We start from the raw sequence: 24,873 nt of genomic DNA on the forward strand, positions 1-24,873 counted from the left end.
AGGAAAGCTGACGTTTTGGGCCTAGACCCTTCTTCAGAAAGGGTCTAGGCCCGAAACGTCAGCTTTTCTGCTCCTCTGATGCTGCTTGGCCTGCTGTGTTCATCCAGCTCTACACCTTGTTATCTCAGATTCTCCAGCATCTGCAGTTCCTACTATCTTTGAAACTATTTTGACCCAACCTGGATGGTCACAGCACCCCTGCCTTGTGCTTTTCCCCCTCAGCTGGAGATACCAGGTTCATGGTATTGTCTTAGTGCAGACACAGAGCTTGTCGTGGTTGTCTGCAGTCCTCAGTCACATTGAGGGGGACAGCTTTCAGTCAGGGACTCTAGTACACTAAGGCTATGGCAGTCTCTGATAGCAGTCCAGGGGTTTGGGAATGGTCAGTCAGTCACTCGGGGCAATCAGGGTCAGGGCCCTCTCCTCATAAGGTGTGAGGAGCCAAATGTCAGGCAGCTCACCACCGGCATTGTCCTTTTGTGGGCTGTATTCTCCTGGAATAGAGAAAGGGAGGGGGGGGTTAATTTAAGTGTATAGCAGAGTAGTTAGTGCTGGCGCAGGGGTTTGGGGGAAAGTGATGAGTTGGCCTGATGAATCAGGAGGCAGCAAAGAAGGCAGACCTGATGGTGTCCGGTGCTGGGGAGGGTGAGAGTGGATGAGGAAAAGCGTTGTATGTAATTGTGAGAGGAGTAGAGCCTTGGTTGGAGGTGTGTGTGGTGGCAGAGACAAGATGGTGACTCTTACCTGGCAGAGTGAAGATAATTTACTTTCTTGTGGCACTGCAGGGCATTCCTCTGGATAACTGAGACCACACTGAGCTGGGTAGCAACCTCAACCCAAGCTGGAATCATGGTATCATGGCATCCTCTGCTGGTCCTGGGAGAAGGTGATGGTCCATCTCTGTATCACCCTGCTCACAAGGACTCCAGATTCTTTTCCCCAAAGCAAAGCTTCAATCTCCCCTTCTCTGCCATGTCCGGGACAAATGTCAGTCACTGTGCAGGGCAGATGCAGACTGACGGTGCTTGTCTGGGTGCACAATGGCCTTTTATCACGCCAGGGACAGTTGTCTGTTCCGACAATGTAAAACTGTTCCAGGTGCAAAAAGTGGTAGAACCATGCTAGCCTCAGACGAGAGCATCAACATAGTGGTGGCAAAGGTAATTAATGAGGGAGGTTTGGGGTGATAAAGCAAGAAATCACATTGGGGCTCTCAGACCAAAACCCTCTGTAAAATTTGACAAAATTAACATGTAGCCCAAATATGACAAATTCAACTGCAGGACTGGGCAGCACGGTGGCTCAGTTGTTAGTACTACTGCCTCACAGCATTAGGGACCCAGGTTTGATTCCAGCCTTGGGTGACTGTGTGTGGAGTTTACACATTCTCCCTGTGTCTGTGTGGGTTTCCTCTGGGTACTCTGGTTTCCTCCCACAGTCCGAAGTTGTGCACGTTAGGTGGATTGGCTATGCTAAATTGCCTATAGTGTCTAGGGTGGGAAATGCAAGAATAGGGTACGATGTGGGTCTGGGTGGAATGCCCATCAGAGGGTTGGTGTGGACTTGATGGGCCGAATGGCCTGCTTCCACACTTGTAGGGATTCTATGATTCTATGACTCTGCAACACAATATAAATAGGTTCAGTGAGTGGGGAAAAGTTTGCAGATAGAATATAATGTGGCAAAAGGTGAGCTTATACATTTTGGAAGGAGGAGTAGAACATCAGTATATTAATTAAAATGAGAGGGATTGCAAACTTCTGAAGTACAAAGGAATCTGGATGATATGCTACATGAAGTGCAAAATGCTAGCATGCAGATGCCACAAATGATTAGGAAGGCAAATGTTATTGTTTATTCTAAGGGGAATTCAAATTGTAAGTAGGAATGTTTATAGAATCCCTACAGTGTGAAAAGAGGCCATTCAGACCATCAAGTGTGCACCAACCCTCTGAAGAATATGCCACCCAGAACCACACCCCCCTTACCCTAACCGCATAAACCTGTATTTGGCTTGACCAACCCACCTAACCTGCACACTATGGGCAAATTGGCATGGTCAATCCACCTAACCTGCACATCTTTGGACTACAGGAGGAAACCCACACAGCCACAGGGAGAATATACAAACTCCACTCAGACAGTCACCCAATGCTGGAATTGAACCCACATCCAGGGCATTGTGAGGCAGCAATGCTAACCACTGAACCGCTGTGCTGCCCATGCTTTACTATATCTGGCATTGCTCATACTGCATCTAGAATACTGTGTACAGTTTTGGTCTCTTATTTAAGGAAGTATATAAATATATTTGATGCAGTTCACTGAACTGTTATCTATGATGAGGGGGTTATTTTAAGGGGAATAGCTTGACAGGCTTGGTCTGTAGCTATTGGCATTTACAAGAATGAGAGATGATCTTATTGAAACATCTAAGATTCTGAGGAAACTTGACAGGGGTGATGTTAAAAAGAGGTTTTCTCATCTGGGAGAGATTAGAACAAGGGATCATTGTTTAAAAATACCAGGTTTCCCTTTTAAGGCAGAGATGAGAATTTTTTTTTTGCCCTCAGAGAGTTGAAAGGCTTAAACAGTCTTTCACAGACAGCAGTTGAGATAGGGTCATTGAATATTTTTAAGGCAGTGGTGGATTGATTCTTCACTAATAAAGCAGCCAAGGATTATCATGGGTAGATGGCAACGTAGAATTTAGGCCAAAAGCAGATCAGCCATTGAATGGCACAGCTGGCTCAACACCTATTCCTGCTTCTAATTCACATGTGAAATAGCAGCACCAACGATGCATCAGTTCTTTAGTAATGCTGTATTATGTCAGCTAAGATTATACACTGAATTTCTGAAATGGTGTTCAAACTCACAGTGTTCAAACTCAGCCCAGTTTTTTTCTTCCCAATCCAAGGTCCTGAGACAACTTGCTGTGCAGTTATCTTCCCAACAGTTCAAGACTGGGATCCAGGCTGAGATTTTATTGATCTATGTACTCAATTAATCAGTGACTTAAACTCAGATTCCCTCGGTGCACGAAACCTCAATATTCATTTCAGCCTATAAAGGTGAATGTAATTATATCAAACTCTGAGGCAGGGTTGAGAGATTGATCTACCCTGTAACTAGTGTCGTAAGTAGGAGAAAAAAAAAAATAGGACCCAGCTCAATAAACATCTGTAACATCTTCTGAAGGACGGAGAACAAAAAAAATTAATCATCACATCTATTATACACCCACTTGCTTGCGTCAATTCAGGTTCACATCTCCAACACTTGTTGCCGTGGTTATGGAAAGAAGAGATGCTTTTTTCACATAATTGATTCTGGCCCTCTATCTGATCCCATATTGCATCAAAATGTTTTAAGAAATTAAATTAACAATACTACCTAATTCCATGTGATTTTCCTCACTGCTATAGGAAAACATTACTGGAACCGACAAAATCATTTATTTGGTTATATATTTTACAAATCACAGATATATTGCCTGTGTAATAGAATACAAGTGAAATAAAATTAGCATCCAAGCAATTACTTTTATAATTTCCATTACAATGCAAAATTTCAACTAATTTAGTCACCTTACTTGGTCTGTGGTAAAATCACAATTCTTCATGAATGCTGTAAAATTTGCTGCAATGTTAACTACAATATGAGATACACGAACAGACTCCCTTTCCCATCATTCATGTACATGGAAACATCATGAGCTATCAAAGAAGCTTTCTTGTATACTTTCCAAAATGCATGGCATCCAATACCAGATGACCTGCTTAATGACATTTTCATGCACAGCTATGCTAATAACATGAACATGCTAAAATAAATTAAAAGGGGAAGCTGTGTAATTAACTGTTGACAGGAATAGAAATGATACAGCTTCAAAAACAACGAAACAAATCTCTGAATATTCACACTTTGTGAAATAAGAAAAGCCTTTTCTCTTTTTAAGTTATACTAATAAATCAAGTCTAACAACTGGTTAATACATTCTGTGCTGAGGAATTCAGAACTTAGGTACAGCAACTAAATGGAGAAGGAATGATTTTTGGGGTATACACTATATTTCAGGGAAAACCCAGTGAACAAATGATTAACAAATTCTATAATGACCGTATAATGTCTTGGATTTACATATGTTAACATAAATTCTGTGCAGGTGGCGTACATTAACTGGGAATGACATATGATCATATGACAAAGGAGCAGAGGTAGGCTGTTTGTCCATCAAGTCTACTTCACTAATCAATGAAATCATGGCTAATCTGATAATCCTCAACTGCACATTCCTGCCTTTTCCTCATAATCCTTGATTCCATTACTGATTAAAAATCTGTCCATTTCAGCCTAAAAATTAAAAACCAACTCAACTTCTACAGCCTTCAGTCATGAAGAAGTCCACAAACTGACTAACCAGAGGAAAAAAAATCCTCTTCATCTCTGTCTTAATGGTTGATTCAGTTGAGATCTTATAAATAACTATGGACAGTACATGTAAGTGTTTGATTAGAAGTCGTGTTGTTGTGAAGGACATAAGTGTAATATTGTGCAAAGACAGGATCCAGTTCTTTCCTGTGACAACTGGTTTTCTGGATGGGAACTTGCTAGGAGATGCTGGTTGCCTAAAGTGAAGGTTGAAAAAAAAGGGAAGAGTTTTCAGGTGACAAAAAGACAACAATCCTGAAAGATGTTGTTAAAATGCCAGAAAACAAGTGTGGATTGGTCAGGTATAATTACCTTCTGATGTTCTTTGTGTCTGGACAAGATGAACAGTGGATAAAGGAGATAGTGGATATGTTGATATTGGTTACCTCCCTACCAAAAAGAAATGACCTTTGCATTGTCCTGTGCTACTAAGAGTAAAATTACAAGCAAAGTGTTTTGTGTGCTGGATGCCTGTCAGCGAGATGCTAATGCAAGTTTGAACCATCCAATAGAGTTAGATGAAATTTGTAAGAAAGATGATTTTAAATGACTATGAAGAATGGTCAGACTTGACGTCCCTCTGAAAATAGGTGGTCATTCCATGAAGGATTATACCATAGACTTTAAAAAAATTATAAAAGAGACTACATCAGTACAAGTGTTTAAATTGTTGATTTGTGTTAAGGTATTTTATGAAGACAGTTCTAAATGGTGTTCGGTTCTCAGAAACAGGCACCTATTGGGTCAGATGGGTAGGCAATGGCCTAGTGGTATTATCATTAGACTATTAATCCACTGAAGGAGCTGGAAGGATGCTGGAATTTGTACTGAAAACAAAAAATGCTGGAAATCACAGCGAATCAGATAGCATCTGTGGAGAGAAAGCAAGCTAATGTTTTGAGTTTGGATGATTCTTCATCTATATGTTGTGGTTCTCCATGACAAGTATATCATTTCTTGTGCAAGGGTGCCACAACTGCACACAATACTGCAGGTGCAGTCCTGCTAGTGTTCTATATAATTGAAGCAAGATGTTTTTGTTTATATACTCAAATCCTCTTGCAATAAAGGCTAACATACCAATTGCTTTCCAAATTGCTTGCTGCACTTGTACCCTTGCATGAAAACTTTCTGTGACTTATTGACAAGGACATCTAGGTCCCTTTGGACATTAACATCTTCAATATCTCACCATTTAAGAAGTACATTGCACCTTCATTCCTCCTATCAAAATGGATAACTTCACACTTAGACACATTATATTCTATCTGCGATGGTTTTGCCCACTTGCTCAGTCTGTCCTCCAGAAATCTCTTTGCATCCGCCTCCCAACTCATAAGCTTTGTACTATCTGCAAATCTGGAAATATTACAATTGGACTCAAAATCCAAATAATTGTTGTAAACTGTGAAAGCCTGGAACCTAAGCACTGAGCTTTGTTGACACCATTGGTCGCAACCTGAGAATATTCCATTGATCCCCAGTCTCTGCTTCTATTAATCAATCCTCAATCCGTGCTTTTACATTACACCCAACCCCATGCACCTCAATTTTATTCACTAATCTCCTGAGTGGAACTTTATCAAAAATTTTCTGAAAATACAAATACATCTCATCCACTGGCTCTCCCTTATCAACTCTGGTAATCGGATCCTCAAAAAACTGTCAGGTTTGCCAGACACAACTTGCACCTCATAGATCCATGTTGACTCTGTCCAATCAAGTATTTCCTAAATATCAGTAATCACATTCTTTTATAATAGATCCAATACTTTCCTCTATTACGGACATTAGGCTAAAAAGTCTGAAGATCTCTATTTTCTTTCTCCTTTCTTTCTTTAACAAGTGGAAATACTGTTGAAGAATTATAGAATTTTGAAAGATGATCACCAATGTATCCATCAGCTCTGCAGTCATTTCCTTCAACCTTCTAGAGTAAAAAGGTTCTTGTATCCTGGGGATTTGTAAGCTTTCATTCATGTTAATCTCTCCAATGCCACTTCTGAATGGCAGGCAGTGGCTAGTGGGGACCACAAGGATCAGCTTGGACCCCAGTCATTGACTATTTGTTTTAATGATTTAGATGAGGGAACCAAATGTAAAATCTCAGAGTTTGCAGACAACACAAAGCTAGATTGGAGGGTGAACTGTGACGAGACTGCAGAGATGTTTTAGTGCAATTTGAGCAAGTTATGTGAGTGGGCAAATGAAAGTCAGATGCAGCTTGATGTGGAAAACTATGAGTTTATCCCCTTAGGTAGCATAAACAGGAAAGCAGATTATTTTCTGAATGACAATAGATTGGAAAAGAGAGAGGTGCAATGCGACCTGGGTGACCTTGCACACTAGTTGCTGAAAGTAAGCTCGCAGGTGTAGCAGATAGTAAAGAGGACAAATGGTTTGTTGGCCCTCATAATGAGAGATTTGAGTACAGGAGCAGGAATATCTCAGCTGCAATTGTACAAGGCACCGGTAAGTTCACATCTGGAGTACTGTGTGCAGTTTTGGTCTGCTTATCTGAGGAGGGATGTTTTAGCTATGGTGGGAGAGCAAGAAGGGTTTACCAGACTGATTCCTGGGATGGCAGGACTGACATATGAAGAGGACTGGTTAGGACTATATTCACTGGAGTTTAGAAGAATGATGGGTGGATCTCATAAAAATCTATACAATTCTAACAGGACCAAACAGGGTAAATAAAGGAAGGATGTTCCCAATAGCTAGTGAGTCTAGAACACCGGGTACTGTGAGAGTACAGAGTCTAAAGATATGGGGTAGGTCACTTAGGACTGAGATGAGGCGAAATTTCTTCACCCAGAGAGTGTGTGGCTGTGGACTTCTTTGTGTGGAACTCTGCCACAGGAAACAGTTGAGGCCAAAATGTTGAATATTTTCAATAAGAATTAGATCTAGTTTTTAGAACTAAGGAGCAAAAATGGAACAAGATACTGAGTAGGATGATCAGCCATGATCAAACGGAAGGGGCTGAATGGCCTACTACAGTTCCAATTTCTTGGTTTCTAATTTTCACAAATACTAATTTCATTCAGTTCCACAATCCCACTAGAACTGTGAACATTAGTTATTTCAGGGAGACTTCTTCTATCTTTGCTTGTGAAGAAAGGGCTGAATTTTACCAGAAAGATATGGCTAAGTAAGATTTTCGTTGGGTTTCATGTATGTTTTCTCTCCACGAGGCCCAGCAATTTTCCTTGTGCCTTTGCTGCAAACTTACATCATGAATTAAGTACTATGTCCCTATGGCACCTTGCCCGTCTGATGCCAGCTTGGTTCTCTCACTCGTCTTGGGGTAAAGTATTTGACACTACCAGAAATCCCAAGTTCCCTGGCACTGGCACCATATTGAAAAGGCCTTTGTGTGTGCCGTGAAGCTCGAGTGATTTGCAGCTGCCCTGCACAGTTTGAGACATTAGGCACAGACCTGGCAGATAAGGGGAAATTGGTGCCCTGTATTGTGGACAAGGTCCTGGGGGATGGCATGTTACAATGAAAGGGCATTTTATTCCCCCAGGACTGGCAAATTACACCACAATGTCATGCTTTGCCAGGCTGATCTGACTTTGCAACCCAGGTCAAGCTAGTATCAGCTGTCCAGAGGAAAGCCACAAGAGGGCCAATGACCTATTGTGTTCTTCCAGGGCAAATGCTATTATTTTCTCTCTGCCACCTTACGCCCACTTTATATTTGATACTGCACCAACCTACCACCAAGGCCCATGCTCTACCACTCTCTCTATTGAAAGCAACATCTCCCTCACTCACTTTTGTCCACTCCAACCCTCCCACTCCACCATCCCGGCATGGCCACTGCATTGCCTATACTTACCATCCTGACTTGGAAATATATCCCTGTTTTTTCAAAGTTGCTGTGTCAAGACCCTGGAATTCCATTTCTCAGAGCATTGAAGGTCTACCCACTGAACATTGGCTGCAGCAGTTCATGAAGGGCAGCTCACCATCACTTTCTGAAGGGCAACTAGGGAAGGACAATAGAAATGCTGGCTAGCTAGCAATGCCCACATCTCATGAGTGAATTAAGAAGAAGGTAATTGCCTGTCATTTGTATGGCCTGAATTTTGCTTATCATATATCAGCCTGAGGCTTGATGTTTTGCCAGTCTTAAGACCATATGAAGTGGGAACAGGAGTAGTTGGTTCAACCCTCAAGCATGCAATAGATCAGAGCATCCGATATTCCTTATGCCCAGTTTCCTGCCCTTTCCTCGTAGCCCTTGATTTTCATACTCGTCAAAAAGCTATCTTGATATGGACATGAATACATTAGCATTTGAGGAGTTCAGACTGTTGGTGAACATTGTATCATCATTAATGAGCCTCTCTACTTCTGATTTCATGATGGAGCGTAGATCATTGGTGGAGATACTACCCTGTGGAACTCCTGCAGACATGTTCTGGAGCTGAGATGACTGACCTCCAACAACGACAGCTATTTTCTTTTGTGCTAGATCTGACTTTCCCCTTGTTTTTCATAGACTCCAATTTTGCTAGGGTTCGATGATGCTTGATGACAAGAGCTGCCACTGTCATCTTACCTGTGGAGTTTCACTTCTTTTGTCCATGTTCCGACTAAAGTTGTCATGAGGTGAACAGCCCTGGTAGAACCCAAATTGAGCTTCTTTGAGTATGTTCTTCCTTGCAAGTGCAGTTTTCTAGCGTTGTTTTCCCCTTGTATCACTTTGATGAACAAATGTAAACCGATAAGGGCCGGCTGAATTTGACCAGTTTTTTGCTCACAGGACATACCTGGGCAGTTTCCCACATCCCTGGTTAGGTACTGAGTTGTAGCTGTACTGAAACAGCTTGATTAGGTACGTAGTCAGTTCTGGAGCAGAAGTCTTCAGTACTACTGCTGGAATGCTGTCATGGTGCATTACCTCAACAGTATTCAGCATCTTCAAACGTTTCTTGATATGATATTGAGTGAAGAAAAATAGCTGGAAACTGGCAACTGTGATGTTTGTGATCTCAAAAGGAGACTGAAATGGATCATCCACTTCACGCTTCTGGCTGAAGATAGATGTAAGTTTTTTAGTGTTGCATTTTGCACTGTTGGACTTCCCCACCATGGAGGATGGAGGTGGAGGCTCCATTTCCAGTTCATTGCTTAATTGTTCACCACCATTTAGGACTTAATTGGGCAGAACTACCAAGCTTAAATCTGATATGAAATAAAAACAGGAAATGCTGGATCAACTTAGCAGGTCTGGCACTATCTGTGGTGAGCTGCAGCTGCCAGGTACCCAGCGCAATTTAGTCGATACAGCGTGGAGCTGGAGGAACACAGCAGGTTAGGCAGCATCAGAGGATCAGGAGAGTCAATGTTTTGGACCTAGACCCTTTATCAGGACTAGGAAGGGGGAAGTAAGCTCGGAAATAAATAGAAGAAAGAGAGATGGGGCTGGAAGAACGTAGGTGGGATGGTGATAGGTGGATGGTTGGGGTGATCAGGATTGGCCAGTGGGAAGGGTTGGGCAGATAGTGGGGGAGGAAGATGGACTGGTAAACCAGTTTCAAAATCTCCCCATGTCCAACCCTCCCTCTCATCCCCGCCTCCTTGACCTGACACTACTGTCCATCTCCTTCCCCATCTATCCGCCTCACCCTTTCCACTGACCAATCCCCACCACCCCTACTTACGTCCACCTATCGCCATCCCACCTACCATCCTCCAGCCCACCCCTCTTTCCTCTATTTATTTCCTAGCTCCCTTTCCCCTCTCCAGTCCTGATGAATGGTCTGGGCCCAAAACATCAACTTTCCCATTCCTCCGATGTTGCTGTGTTCCTCCAGTTCCACAATGTATGGACTCTGACTCCAACATCTGCAGTCCTTGCTATCTCCCAGTGTGATTTATATGTCAGGAATGTGCGCTGTCTAGTTTCTCAGGCAAGGAGAGGAGAATTGGAAATGGTGTGTAAATATTGAGTTGGGCTATTAGTGAAATGCAAATGCTTAGAAATAAGGTCACCTCTCAAGAGATTCTGAAGTCACCATTTAAGGCCATGATGTGGAGATGCTGGTGTAAGAATGGGGTAGATAAAGTCAGAAGTCACATGACACCAGGTTATAGTCCAACAAGTTTATTTGAAATCATAAGCTTTCAGAGCCCTGCTCCTGTGTTAGGTGAGGCACTTCACCTGATGAAGGAACAGCGCTCCAAAAAACTTGTGATTTTAAATAAACCTGTTGGACTATAACTTGGTGTCATGTACCATTTAAGGCTTGAAGGGAAAATTCCAAAACATTACCTCAATATTGAAAACCTGACTCTTTTCTTTCTTCTCAGTTTTCTCACCACTGGTCACATCACACGAGGGAGGGGAAATTTCTACCCACAGTCTCTTCAAATTAAACCAAGCAATGCTCAAATGTTGAAAATATCAGGAGTATGACAGTGGCCATTCAATTTCTGAGTAACATACTACACATTATTTCAGTGTATTTCTAATAATGCCATTATGATAGCTAATTCTTCATGTGCTTGACTGCTGAATAGTCATTGAATTTGACAGTAACTCATTGTATGTGGGAATGCTTCTGGATGTTTGAGAGATGTAATAAGTGACTACATAAAAATGTAAGTTTTTCTTTTGTACTGATTATCAAGAAACTATCAATGTTCAGTTAGCACAACAAATGAACTCAGAACTGAATAAGTTAATCAAATAAAATTAATGTGACATAATATTCTCCAAGTGATTTCACAGGAATATCTGATTTCAGTTAATGGTTATGGAAGTCATTTGAATATTTTGACTAGACTTCTGTCTTGGAGACACTATAAGATATCCATAATTGTCTGTATTATCCTCTTAGAAACCTTTGTAATACAGTTTAGATTTGTTCATATTGATAGGTTATTCTTCTGTTTTGACCACGACATTCTGAAAGGAATCTTTGAGAGACCGGTTAGATGTTCACAAACACAGCAGTAAAGCACTGAAAATTGTTTCTATATGTGCTGCATCAACAATATTCTAAAAGCATTGTGTGTCTAAATGAACAATAATCTACAGCTTCCTTCAAATCATTCAGACAAATACAATGAAGGTTAACGTGAAAGAATTTAGTTGCTAATCTAAGTATAATAATGTAAAATCATGTGGACAAATTTGTTAACTTGTTAAAATGTTGAAAAGGGCAATTAAATGGACCACATAACTAAAATGTGGCAGCCTTGGAATTTCCACAGCAAATATTTATATTCTATATTATATATGTTCAGAACTTGCAACTAAAGTATAGGAATGGAAAATTATTCTGAAGTTGACAAAAAAAGTCAGTAGTAAAAGTGTCTGCTATATGAACAGCATGCAAAGCTACCCTATTGTTACAAAAACCAAAATTGGGCGCTTTAGCACACAATGTCATTTATATCAAAACTAGGTTTGCGATCAATCACAACTTCGGAGAGGACTAAACTCAAAACTAATACTGTACAATTTTGGAAACATTGTACAATTTCCCTATGATTCATTATGCACTCAAGGTCAGCTTATTACCAACTAATGTAATGTTTTAAGCTTTCTAAAGCTCAGCCTACTTTATTCCCAATTCTATTGTGGTTTATTCAAATTCAGGTAATGAAATGATAAAGCGACAGCAAAGTTAATACGGTAGTTGTTTACCGTTGCTGGAACTGTCTTCACATCACGAAAATCATAAGGCCAAAGGTGCAGATATTGGTTACTCAGCCATTGAGTCCAAATTTCAGTGAGATCATGGCTGATCTGAAAATCTTCAACTCCACTTTCCAGCCTTATGACCATAACTCTTTATCATGTTAATGATTTGAAACTTGCTAGAATAAATTTAATTCTGCAGTGCTGATTGACAGAAAGCTAGTATCTATATTCAGGAGGTATTGAGGAAAACAAGTGGAATGTTGGCCTTAGTTTCAAAGGGCACTGGGGGCAGTCCCAAGAAGGTTCACTGGGTTGATCCCTTATAAGGAGAGCTTGAGTAGTTTGGGCTCAAATTCATTGGAGTCTAGCAGAATGTGAGGATGCCTTATTGAAGCATATCATATTCTTAAAGGGCAAATGTGGAGAATTTGTTTTTCATTTTGGGAGAATCTTGGACCAGAGGACATAATTTCATTGAAAAGGGTAGGGAATCAGTGGAATTCATTACTGCAGAGGGCTAGCAAGGTTGTGTTATTAAGTATACCATCTTACACTTGAGTATACCTTGTCAAGCCCCTTAAGAATCTTATATGATTCAATAAGATGTCCTCTCATTCTTCTTTGTAATACAGGCCAACATTCTACTTGCTTTCCCCATTACTCAATGTAGATACTAGTTTTTTGAAAGTTGTCAATAGCATTAAATTTATACTGGCAAATCTCTATGCCACTGACCCATCTATGACCACTGACAAATTCTATGTTGATAATCACTGCTGTAATTGTGTCTTATGAAACGTGTGCATGGAAATCTTTTAGGACTAAAATAATCATATTAATTATTTCATACTAATCTCTGTGTACTTACTAAGAAATTATGACTAAACAGATCAGAGAAAGGCCATGAAGAATAACGACCGATAATTTACTATGTCATGTTACTAAAATAGGAGAATATGCTTTATTGTGATAATCTTGCATGTCCTATAACATAGTGGTTCCACTTGACTGCACAAGACATTGGGAAATAGTAAAACCAATAAATGGTGATTACCTTTTATTCACGTAAAATTCAAGTACAATTACACCTGTATGCTTCATCTTATTATCTGCAGTGCAAAATGATGGAATGTTTACAAATGTCATCAATGTGCAAACTAACTTTAAAACTTTTCGCAAATGGCATCAGCACAATGTGTACGATTTTCCCGATGAACAGTGGACCATTTTTCAATTCTATCCCATTACTCCCTTAAATGCAGGATTATTTCATTCCTTCCTAATGATTTAAAGCAAATTACTGACCTGATCAAAGAGTTGTACACATGTATCACAGAGCTGAACAAATCTCCTCAAATTGCAGCAACAAAGTAAAGGCTTAGACAGCAAAATTTTCATGTGAGCTGCAATTTGCAAAAAGTAGGACTACGATTATTGGGCTGAGTAAATACAAGTTCAATTAGATTCATGGGTTTCCCACATTTCCACACAGGTCAATTAGAATGAAAAGCACTGTAAGTGCGAATGTTGCACAACAGCATTAGTAATCTTTTGTAGGTGTTAGCAGCTTCGCGATTGACTGAGCAGTATTATTGTAGATGTTTTCTGCTTAAAGCAGACAACCTTCTTATGTTATCAGGTGCAAATGTGTTCTTACAAAAAGACTTGCAAAGACCACACTTAAAAAATATGGATTATATATGTTAAAAAAAAGAAAACTTAGCTTTCATGTATAATCTATGTCTACTAAGTGACACAAATTTGCCTCCAGCAAATGGCTTTACCTAATGCAGCAATGCTTACAGTGCTTACAAGATAAGAAACTGACCATGGATATTGTGGTATTGAAGAATCCAATAGATATTTATTACAGCTATACATTATGTACAAACATTACATTCACAGGTACATCAGTGCATGGAATGCTATTGAGCTATAAATTTACAAGAAAGGACCATGCTTTTGGTAGATTTAAGTGATTCCAGGATTAAATGGAAAATAGGACCTTTCCATCCTCAGGCACATACTATAATATATACATCACAGCATGCTAACTGTGAGGAATAACATAACATGCCTCTTTTTCCAAAGATAAAAACTTATCTCTAATAGATGTACTTGCTTGCACATAAACACATGCTATCAATCTGATAATTATACTATTTTGGCACAGTGATAGTACCACTACCTTTGAGCAAGGAGGCCCAGGATAAAGTCTCACCTACTCCACCTAATCCATCTCTGAATGGATTGATTAGAAAACATCTAGCTACATGCATCAAAGCCGTTTTAAGGCCCTTGTGGTGCAGTGGTAGTATCCTGCCTCTGAGCCAGGAGGCCCAGTTTCAAGTCACACCTTCTTATAAATGAATCATAACATGTTTGAGCAGGTTGATGAGAAAATATCTACAAAAAAAGAGTTACAAGACTAAAATTTCATACATAAATGTAATGTTATGCAGGTTTGACAACTCATCCTGATCTGGTGATCATATACCCATCTGGAGAGGAATTTGTTGGTAACTTGATTGTCTTCCTGCTGGTTGTTGTCACTCATTGTCACTGGACAATCACATTGTGTTCCTATTCACTCTGTGAATGATTGGTGAGACTGAGATGGATCAGCCGTTCTGCACTTCTGGCTGACAAGTGTTACAAATACATCAGCCTTGCCTTTTGCACTCATGCGGTCTCCCCCATTATTGAAGATGGGAATAATTGTGGTGCCTCCTTCTCTATTGTTTTAACGGCAACACAGTATTACATTGCAGTGTATGCCGTCTACAGCAGGCGCAGCAGAAATTCACCAAAACTCTTAAGACAGCACCATTGAAACTCATGACCATTTCCGTCTTGAAGGACAAGTGCAACAGCTACATGAGAACAGCACTACCTGCAAATTTCCCTCCAAGCAACCCGCCATCCATTTCATATTTCCATCAGAGTCACTGAGCCAAAATCCTGTGTCCCCTTTAGCTCTTTGTGCTATACTGTAAGATCTTCTGATTGCCTTGTACCATCGATGTCATTTGCAGGATTAACAACATGGATAGCTTGCTCATCTTTTGAAATTTACCTTTCTGTTAGCTGGCTCTGAATTTCACTGTTGTGTTTCCATTTGTACACATTCTTATCATTCTCTGTTCTTCCACTGTGTGAAGAGATACCACATTTTGGGGACATGTGTTTTGTTCTAGTATCTGGCGTATACTTTAAAATTTCCTGCACATATGCTCAATATTCCTTGGTGCAACACGCTTTAGAGATATCAAGTAAAGCTGTACAGCTTTTGGGTAGGTTCTGTTAAATGACCAAAAATACAAGTCATCATTGCCAACCCTATACAAGGCTCTCCATTATGTTGTCCACCTCAATTAAATCACCCCTCAGCTTCCTCTGTTTGAACAACCCTAGCCAATCCAACCTTGCATCATAACTTCAATTTGCATGCCCCGACAACATTTTGTAAATATCTTCAAAACTCTGTCAAAAACAATTACATTCTTCCTGTAAAATGGTGACCAGAATTGTACACAGTACTCAAGTTGTGATCTATCTAGTTCTTATACAGTTCCAGCATTAGATTCCTGTTTTTTGTATTCAATAGCTCATCCAATGAAGGAAAGTAACCCACATGTCTTCTTTATCACCATATCTACTTGTCCTGCCACATCCAGATTGTTCATGTCCTCTACCCAACTCAATAATTCCCCAATTTATTGTGATTTCATGCTTTGTTTGGCCTCACACTTCTCCAGATTGAATTCCATTCCATTTTTCTGCCCACTCTTTCAAACCATTTATCATCTGGCAGTTGATATCCACCATCATTAACAACATGGCCAATTTGTTTGGGTTGTCTGCAAATTTCCCAGTCCTCCCACATTTAAATTGGAATCATTAATATGCACCACGACTGCAAGGGATCCAACTCTGAGCTCTGTAGAGCACCGTTGGACAATGTTTTCCATTTGCAAATGACATACATCATAACTACTGTTTGTTTCCTGTTGTTGAGCCAATTTTGGATTCAACACACTGCATTCTTTTGCAGTTCATAAACAATTTTTTAAGCAGTTGCTTTGTGGGGCTTTGTCAAATACCTTACTAGAAGTCACGTAAACATCATCCACGGTTCTACCCTTCCAATCTTCTTTGCTACTTCCCCAAAAAAGTCAATTAAGTCAGGAAGACATGACCTTTCCTTAACAAAGCCATGCTGAATGTTCTTGATTAATCCATGCCTTTCTAAGTAACAGGTAGTCTTATGTCTTAGTATGGATTGCAGAATAGAATCATTGAATGCCTACACAATGTGGAAATAGGCCATTCGACCCAACAAGTCCACACTGATTCTCCGAAGAACATCCCACCCAGAATCACCACCCCCACAACCCCCATGCCTGTAAGCCTACATTTCCCATGGCTAATCTACCGAATCTACACATCCATGGACACTATGGGTAATTTAGCATGGCCACTCCACTTAATCTACACAACTTTGGATTATGGAAGAAACTGGGGGAGACCCATGCAAGAGATGGGGAGAATGTGCAAACTCCACACAGACCGTCACCTGAGGAATTGAACCTGGCTCCCTGGCACTGTGAGGCAGCAGTGCTAACCGTTGAGCCACTGTGCTGCCCATTCAAAAAAAAATTGCCCATTATTAAGATAAGAATGACAAGCCTACAGCAATTTTCTCTCTGCCTCGCACCCTTTTTGAAAAACAACACAATATCTATGCAATTCTAATCTGACGCCCTTGGTTTTGATGGTTTCTGTAATAAACCTTTTGTTTTAAAGTAAGAGATTCACAGTTTATTTTAAAAAAATCTCTGTATTCTTGTTGGTCAATGCACTCTCTTGAGATCTGTAAAGTTGCTTGCATTATCTCCCATTAAGTAAGAAACCGGGCATGGATATTGTAAACTGAAGAATGGATCAGACATTTATTACAACTAGCTATCATGTATAAACATTACATTCATGGGCACACTCGGGCTTGAGTTAGTATTTAGCTTTAGTTTTAGAAGAGTATGCTTCAAGTAGAGTATCATGATTCAACTAATATTAGGGTAAGATGGAGTATGAGACCTTTATACCCTCACGTTATATACAATGGTACAGCAATGAAATCATTAGTGTGTTTCTTAACTGTATGCTGACAGAGTGACTGTGAGACATAACAGAATAGTAATATTTTGGATAGCCCTAACTTTTGACATCACTAGGAATACCAATCATACACTGACTGTTAATGCAATGGAAATACATCTTAGATTCCCATTACCCACACCATTTGATATTAAGTTCAAAGAATTCGTTTGTCGGAAATTTACTTGTGTCATTTGCTTGTGATTTCAGCAGCAGAGCTGATTTTGATTTCATTTCAATAACTTGTGATGTTGCTCTTTGTAAGTTTCACTGATGTGCCTGATTGTACATGACAAGTCCTAATCTTCTTTCCAAATTGGAAAATGCCTCACTAACCTTCTATTTGGATATAAGTCTGATGGCATCCAGTCCCTGTTGAATTGATTTTCTGGGTAGTTCATGGTATAATTTAATTAGCTCATTTGTTTAATCTTATCGTATTTCATTAAATAATCCTTGCAATTCTCTTCCAATGTTACGGTTTTTTCTGTTGGTCTTATTAATTCCAAGTGCAGAATTGAGAAAAATGCCAATTCTTTTCTAGAATAAATTGACTGTCACATGAATGCCCAATTGTTAGGCTTTTACTGTGGTGTGATCTATAGGCTGAGAAGGGAAATAAAGAAGCTGACAATAAGAAATACCAGATGAAATATCATTGGAAAATGTGCATGAGCACCATAAACACTAGCATAAATAAGTTGGATCAGATAGCTTGTTTTTGTAATATTACATAAGGTTGGCAAAGGGTTTTAATTTTTACAAAACTATAATTGTGAAAGCAAGAATTTGTATTACTGCATAATTATTACTTTGTTTTGTTTACTAAGGTTAATGTACTCATTAGTTGGGCATGGGGAAATAATAAATTTGGGTATTAGTGTTAATGGAACAGATGCTGTTAACCAATATTCAAAATTGCTCCTGGAACTAACAAGATCCAGTAGAAAAATTAATGACAATAACTGACTACCCTTCCTAGACATAATGGTAGAACGTAAGAACAACGGGGAACTCTAGACTAATGTATACAGAAAGACCACACATACAGACCAGGTACTCAATTATACCAGCAACCACCCCAACACCCATAAACAGAGCTGCATTAGGACATTATTCAAATGAGCCGCAACACACTGCAGCAATCTGGAATGCGCAAAGCCGAACAGGAGCACTCATATGGAGATTTTAAAAGGAATGGATACCCAAAAAGCGCAACCCGCCGTTACCTTTGTGACAGACCACAACAAGAAGACGCAACACAGCCAGACATACTAATTACCTACCGTACATCAGAGGCATATCAGAGATGACTACAAGACTACTCAGACTCCTAGATATCAAGGTAGCCCACAAACCAACAACCATCCTGCAACAGCTACTGATGAATGTAAAGGATCTCATACTCACAGCCAATAAAGCTAACATAATGCACAAAATACCATGCAAGGACTGTGAGAAACATTACATTGGCCAAACTGGAACAAAATTGACAATAAGGATGAATGAACAACAATTAGCTACCAAGAGACACGACCAACTCTCACTGGTCTCAATACACACGGGCAAAGAAGGACATGAGTTTGACTGGGACAATACATCCATAATAGCATGAGTCAATCAGAGACATGCCAGTGAATTCCTGGAGTCTTGGCATTCCAACTGGAACTCCATCAACAAACGCATTGAACTGAACCCAATATACAAACCAGAAAAACAGAATCGAAAGTAATGCCAACCACCCCAGCAAACTGAGGGATATAAATAACAAGTGGGACAGAACACCAATGCTTCACGAGAGGCACACTAATGATGTTACCTAGCAGGGTGACAAAATATCTACAATCAAACACACCGGGTCAGCAAGCAAGCCTACAACCTCATCCACAACCCGAGCTATAAATCTCCTCAAAAACCTTCAGTGATAAAACAGTTTTTAAAAATGAAATGAACTGAAATTAACAGGGAATGTGCAAAACGTACCCAGTGTTTACATGATTCACACAGCACTTTGACTTATATAATTAACTTTCAGCATCAAAATGAAACCAGCAACATTTCAGGATAGGTAGGGCAGTGAAATTAGAAAAAAAAAGGAAGAAGTATCTTTTATAGATCACAACAGCATGGTGGTAGCATAATGCCTCTATTTTCCAAAGACAGCCTAAGGATGACCATTGTGAGGTTCAAGAACATGGGAGACAAACCTTGAGGATTCATAGTTACCTGAAATAGTATGTATCTTTTCTCTGTAACCTGTATTTCACTGAATAATGGTGTACAAAGAGCCTACAGATGACCATGAACATAATCTTAGATAGTAGAAGTAGATGTACAAGAAAGGAGAAGCGTTAAGAAAATACTCTCAACAGAAATCAAACTGTTCATTCTGCTAAACTGCTATTCCAGTCAGTGATTGTGCTCAATGCACCTATAGATGTTTCAACCACACAAATCAGCATTGGCAAACCACCAGTCTTACTACATTGTCATGCCAGTTCTCAGACCAACTCAACTATCACATCTATCTTTAACTCTGTTTTGGAACTCAGGGACAACCATGATGTGCATGCTCTGGTCAGGTCACTTTGTTTGCAGGGACACATACACGTCTCAGGCATCTGTGTGGAATGCATCTTATCATTCTGTACACTTTTTTTACTCTCAATTACTTATTTGTTAATTGGAGGCTGCCAGCTTCTGTATACTTCATGTTACTTTCATAATGCACGCTCTGAACTCACCTTGACACAGACTTTTCAATGCTCAGTTACAGACTGCCAGCCTCTGTGGCTTGCATTGTTTTTTAGGGCAGAGGAAAAGGCAAGCAGCTTGTGGAAGTGAGGAACACAGACCAGCTATTCTATCAGAGTGATACCGGTGGACATATTGCTGTTCAACACCAAACTATGTTAACATCAGGCCTGTAACGTGTGCCTGTAGTGTATGTAGCAAGCGCACTGCATGTTTTTGAGCAAATGATAATGTGTAAAAGTCAAAGGACAGCAGTTCTTCATGTGAACAAGGAGATCTGCAGTCTGTCAGAGATTGCCACAGTCAGGCAAGACGTTGGTCCTGTGCCAGTCCAGGGGCTGGTTATGGCTACTCAGATGCTATGACCTATCAAAGCGCAGTGGTCCTTGTTTTTGCAGTCTGGGAGTTAGGCCACGATCAGTCCTGCAGATCAAGAGCAACCAGAGTGTGGATTACAGATCAAATGTTAGCCTGCTGGATAGGGGGTTTGGGGTGCTCAGGTAAGGCAGCTTTTCCTGCAATAAGACAAAGGGAAGGAACCATTATGGTGGAAATAGACTAAAGAGCAGCTTATGGTGATGCATGAGCCAGAGAGGTGGTAATGTGTCCCCAGTGAGTGAGTCAGAAGTGCAGAGGGCAGGAATTGAATTGAATTGAATCATTTATTGTTACGTGTATTCAATGAAAAAAAATAGTGAAAAGTGTATACCTTCACCGTACATACATGGTGCCATTCACATTAGCTTGGAATAAGGTAAGAAGAAAAAGATAACTTAAGAGAGTCCAACTTTCCTTTTCACTGCTGCAGTCCCGCTCCGGGCTTTCCAGCCCTCGCCATGCCTCCACCAGAGTCCCGCTCCGGGCTTTCCAGCCCTCACCATGCCTCCACCAGAGTCCTCCTCCGGGCTTTCCAGCCCTCGCCATGCCTCCACCAGAGTCCTCCTCCGGGCTTTCCAGCCCTCGCCATGCCTCCACCAGGGTCCCACTCCGGGCTTTCCAGCCCTCGCCATGCCTCCACCAGAGTCCTGCTCTTGGCTGCCTCACCGGCCCACTCTCGCCGGCACTGCCTCACCAGCCTGTTCTTGCCGCCGCTGCCTCACTGGCCCACTCTTGCCGGTCCACTCTTGATCTGCCACCGTCGCTCCAGCCCACGCTCAATCCACCGTTGTTGCAGGACACAACCCGTGCGTTCAGCTCCCACCACGTGGTTCCCGCTCCTTCCCAACTCCTTAGGTAGGTAGTTAAAAGGGGTAAGGTGGGGATAGACTTAATACAGAGAGAGAGAGAGAAGAAGGGAGAGAGAAAAAGGAAGGACAGAGAAAGAAAGAAAGAGGAGAACTGGTGAGCAGAGTGGAACTCTGAATGGAGCGATTTAGCCTGCCGCCATCTTGCCGGCTTGAAGAATTTGTAGCTTGGGAGGAGAAGGTGGGTGAGAGCCCGTGAGTGGAAGTGATGCAAGTTGTAGTCTGTGAGAGTTGGTGAGAAAGCTGAGGAGTGGCAGAGTTCGAGTGAGTGGGTCAATGGTGTCCTTGTGAGGGTGAGATAGTAGAGAGAAGATGCTGACATTTACTTTTGCAGAACACAGAAGATCATTGGCCTTTGTTCTTGCACTGCTGAACATTCCTTTTTACCCAGGATATAGAACTGGCCTGGGTCACTATCTGAGTCCAAGCTGCCTTTGTCTAGTGGCATGGTCTTCTGTGGTGGTGAGCTGGAAAAAGGAGTGCCCTTCTCTCCACCACCCCATCCTTTGCTGACAGGTCCCTGTCCACAAAGCAGGAAGCAACTTTCCTTTTCCTTTGTGACACATTCTGAAAGCTGAGGTTCAAGCACCACAGTGTGAGAGGCCATTCCTGGCTTCCAGAGTCTGAAGTGGTGTGCAACTGGCCTTTAAATATGGTGTCAGTGTTTTGCAAGGCAGAGTCTCCCAGCAACGGCAAGCATTCTGCCTCTCGGGCAGTGCGATTCTCTGATAAAGGTACACAAGAGCCCGGTTGTATGGTTGAGTGAGAAAAGTTGCTTTTAGCTATGGCAGACCTGGCAACATGAATTTCACTTGACAAAATATTTTTAACTGAGAATGGGAAAATTCCACTCTCTTAATCTATAATAATTTGGAATGATTTGCATATTGTTCCATTTTTCTCTTTTGTTCAATAAGTAGACTAATTATGCACATATACCAAACCAAGAATCAGTTGTTGAACCAAAGTAGTTTAACTGTCAAAGTGAAACATGAAATGCTTGACTTCCACAATAAATAGTTTAAAAAATATACTTTCTTTTTCGTCTAACTTTGGAAGCTTGTGGCAGCCTGACATTGGACGTTATCTCCTTATGTCATGTTTCCAGTAATGCAAAAGTTAAGTTCTGAATTCAAGTTAGGCAAAAATCCACATTAGTGAGAAAATAGGGAATATGGTTAATGAGCTCTATTACTTTTAGGTAACATAGACCCAGATCTTCCAGTCTCTGGATAATTAGAAACTGGACATATCTTCAAAGATACATGGCGGGACCCCTTGATATTCCCCGCATGCTGGCAATGCAGGAATTGATAGAGAAGTTTAAAATTCCAATGCATAACTATCCTGCAATTAGAACTTTGCAAAAAAAAAACTCCAATTCCTGGAGTCATAGGTGTCAGATGGTGCTGAATTTTACTTACCCAGACAATTAACCTGAAAAAAGTCATAATTCATGTACAACCCCTGGCTAACCAAGCAACTGGCACCTCAAGGTTTATCAAGGTAGCTGGGAATATGGCATTCAAAACACAAGCCATGATCTTACTGAATAGTAAAGCAGGCTGGAGGGGTTGAATTGTCTACATCTGCTTTTAATACGTGTATCTGTTACACCTTCCCCAGCTCCCTGATCTGACTCTACTACCCTCACCATCATCCCACTAAAACAGACGATCTGATTAAACCCACAACCAATTTGCCATCATGTACAAACTGCCACTTTACCGCCTCACCCACTTAACTTACACACTTCTCTTTGTGTAGTCTCTCAAAGACACTTTGGGCATTTAAATTGTGTTTACTTACTGGAATACAACAGCTACTGCTGTAAAAAGGAGTGTGACTTCCACATGGTAATCTTTGCACTGCTCCCTCTGAGCATTCCTTCGCTTGATGAATTTTGCAGGATCCTCCAACAGATGGGTTCAAAACAGTGCAAGTAAGTAACCATGCATTTTATTTTTGTCAGATCTGCATTTGAAAGATTCAAACCCAGATTGAAAGATTTGAGCCATAACTTTACAACTAACATAATTATGTACTGTCTTCATAGCTTGTTTTGGCAATTCCATTCATATCAGGTATTTCCTTATCCAATTTATATTTTGTTCATTTCCTGCTTAGTTTATTCTCACTGATACTGCACCCTTGATTTACTTAAAACTTGGGACCACCTGTGCTTCACACCACCTATAGTAATCTGAAAGGTTTCTTTTCGAAGCAAGCAATTCAACACGTACAATATTGTTCAATAAGCACCTCAATTTGTGTAGCTCATATTCTAATCACCAGCAAGTGAGCGGTTTGTGATAATTACTAACATCTTAAAGAGTTTACCAGGTGACCAAACAGCATTTCTTCTGGCCTGCTCAGCTGATTAGTTACACATTATTTGCAATGCAGCCAGTCTTGAAAAAAATACATTGAATAAAATTGTACATTCCTCCAGCTGCAGTGAAAAGAGAACAGAAGCAACTATATAACTTATACCCAGTGATTTAAGAGCTTTGTAAACCTCTCCAACCCAATCCCAAAACCATATCTCAATGTTCATTTTACATCAGATATCTTGCCAAAGCAGAAATGTTGAGCATATTTTAACTTGCATGGGAGGACAGATTCCCATTGCAGTGGGTGATCAAATCCTCACAAAAGCACCAGTCTGTTAAAAACCTAATGATCCTGCACATTTCTAGCTTTTGCGGGATGTGTTCGGAAGTGGGTCCAAAGCCCCTTGTAAATATTGCCTTTCTAATTTTAAAATGTTCAGAGTCATTTAATTTATAAGATAAGATGTAGCATTTGGATAGACTACTAAATTCCACCTTCCCACACCATCTCTTAATTCCCATAGTACTCAAAAACCAATTGACTTCTGTCTTGAATATATTCAACAGCTGAGCATCCACATGCTGTCTGGGATATAAGAAATTTCCAAAGATTTCCAACCTCTCAAGTGATGAGATTTCTCTTTGTTTCTGTCATACGTAACCACCTCCTTATTCTGAGGCCATCACCCTGTGTTGAAGTTCCCCAGTCAGTACATTCTCTCAGCATCTACTCTGTCAAACTTCTGTTGAAAACAAAGAATTTATATGTTCCAACTAGATCACCTCATTCTTCTTAACTTCAGGGAATATAAGTCTCGTCTTCTCAATAGTTCGTAATAGAACATCTCCTCATTTCTCGAACCAGATTAGAGGACATTTGTTGTGCTCTCTGCAGGATAAGCATGCCCTTCTTTAGATAGGGAGATCAAAAATGCACACAGTACTGTAGTAGTAACCACATCAATGCCATGTACAAAGTAGTAAGACCTCATTGCTCTTATATTTCTATGCCATCATAACAAAAGCTAACATGCCATTTTTCTTTTTTAATTGCTTGCTGTACCTCCATATTAACTTCCTATTATTCAGAGAAAAGACCACACAAGTCCCTCCGAGTGCAAAACCATCACAGTGTTTCCATGCCAACAATTCTGTCTCAGGCCTGACGCAAGCTGAACAATTAGCACCCCATGATACCTTACAGCCTTCAAGACTCAACATCAAGTCAAAAAATTTCTGAGCACGACCACCTTTTTCCATATCTATTACCTCCCCCCACAACCCT

Source organism: Rhincodon typus, chromosome 11 (assembly GCF_021869965.1).
Source record: "Rhincodon typus isolate 14 chromosome 11, sRhiTyp1.1, whole genome shotgun sequence".
Classification (NCBI taxonomy): Eukaryota; Metazoa; Chordata; class Chondrichthyes; order Orectolobiformes; family Rhincodontidae; genus Rhincodon; species Rhincodon typus.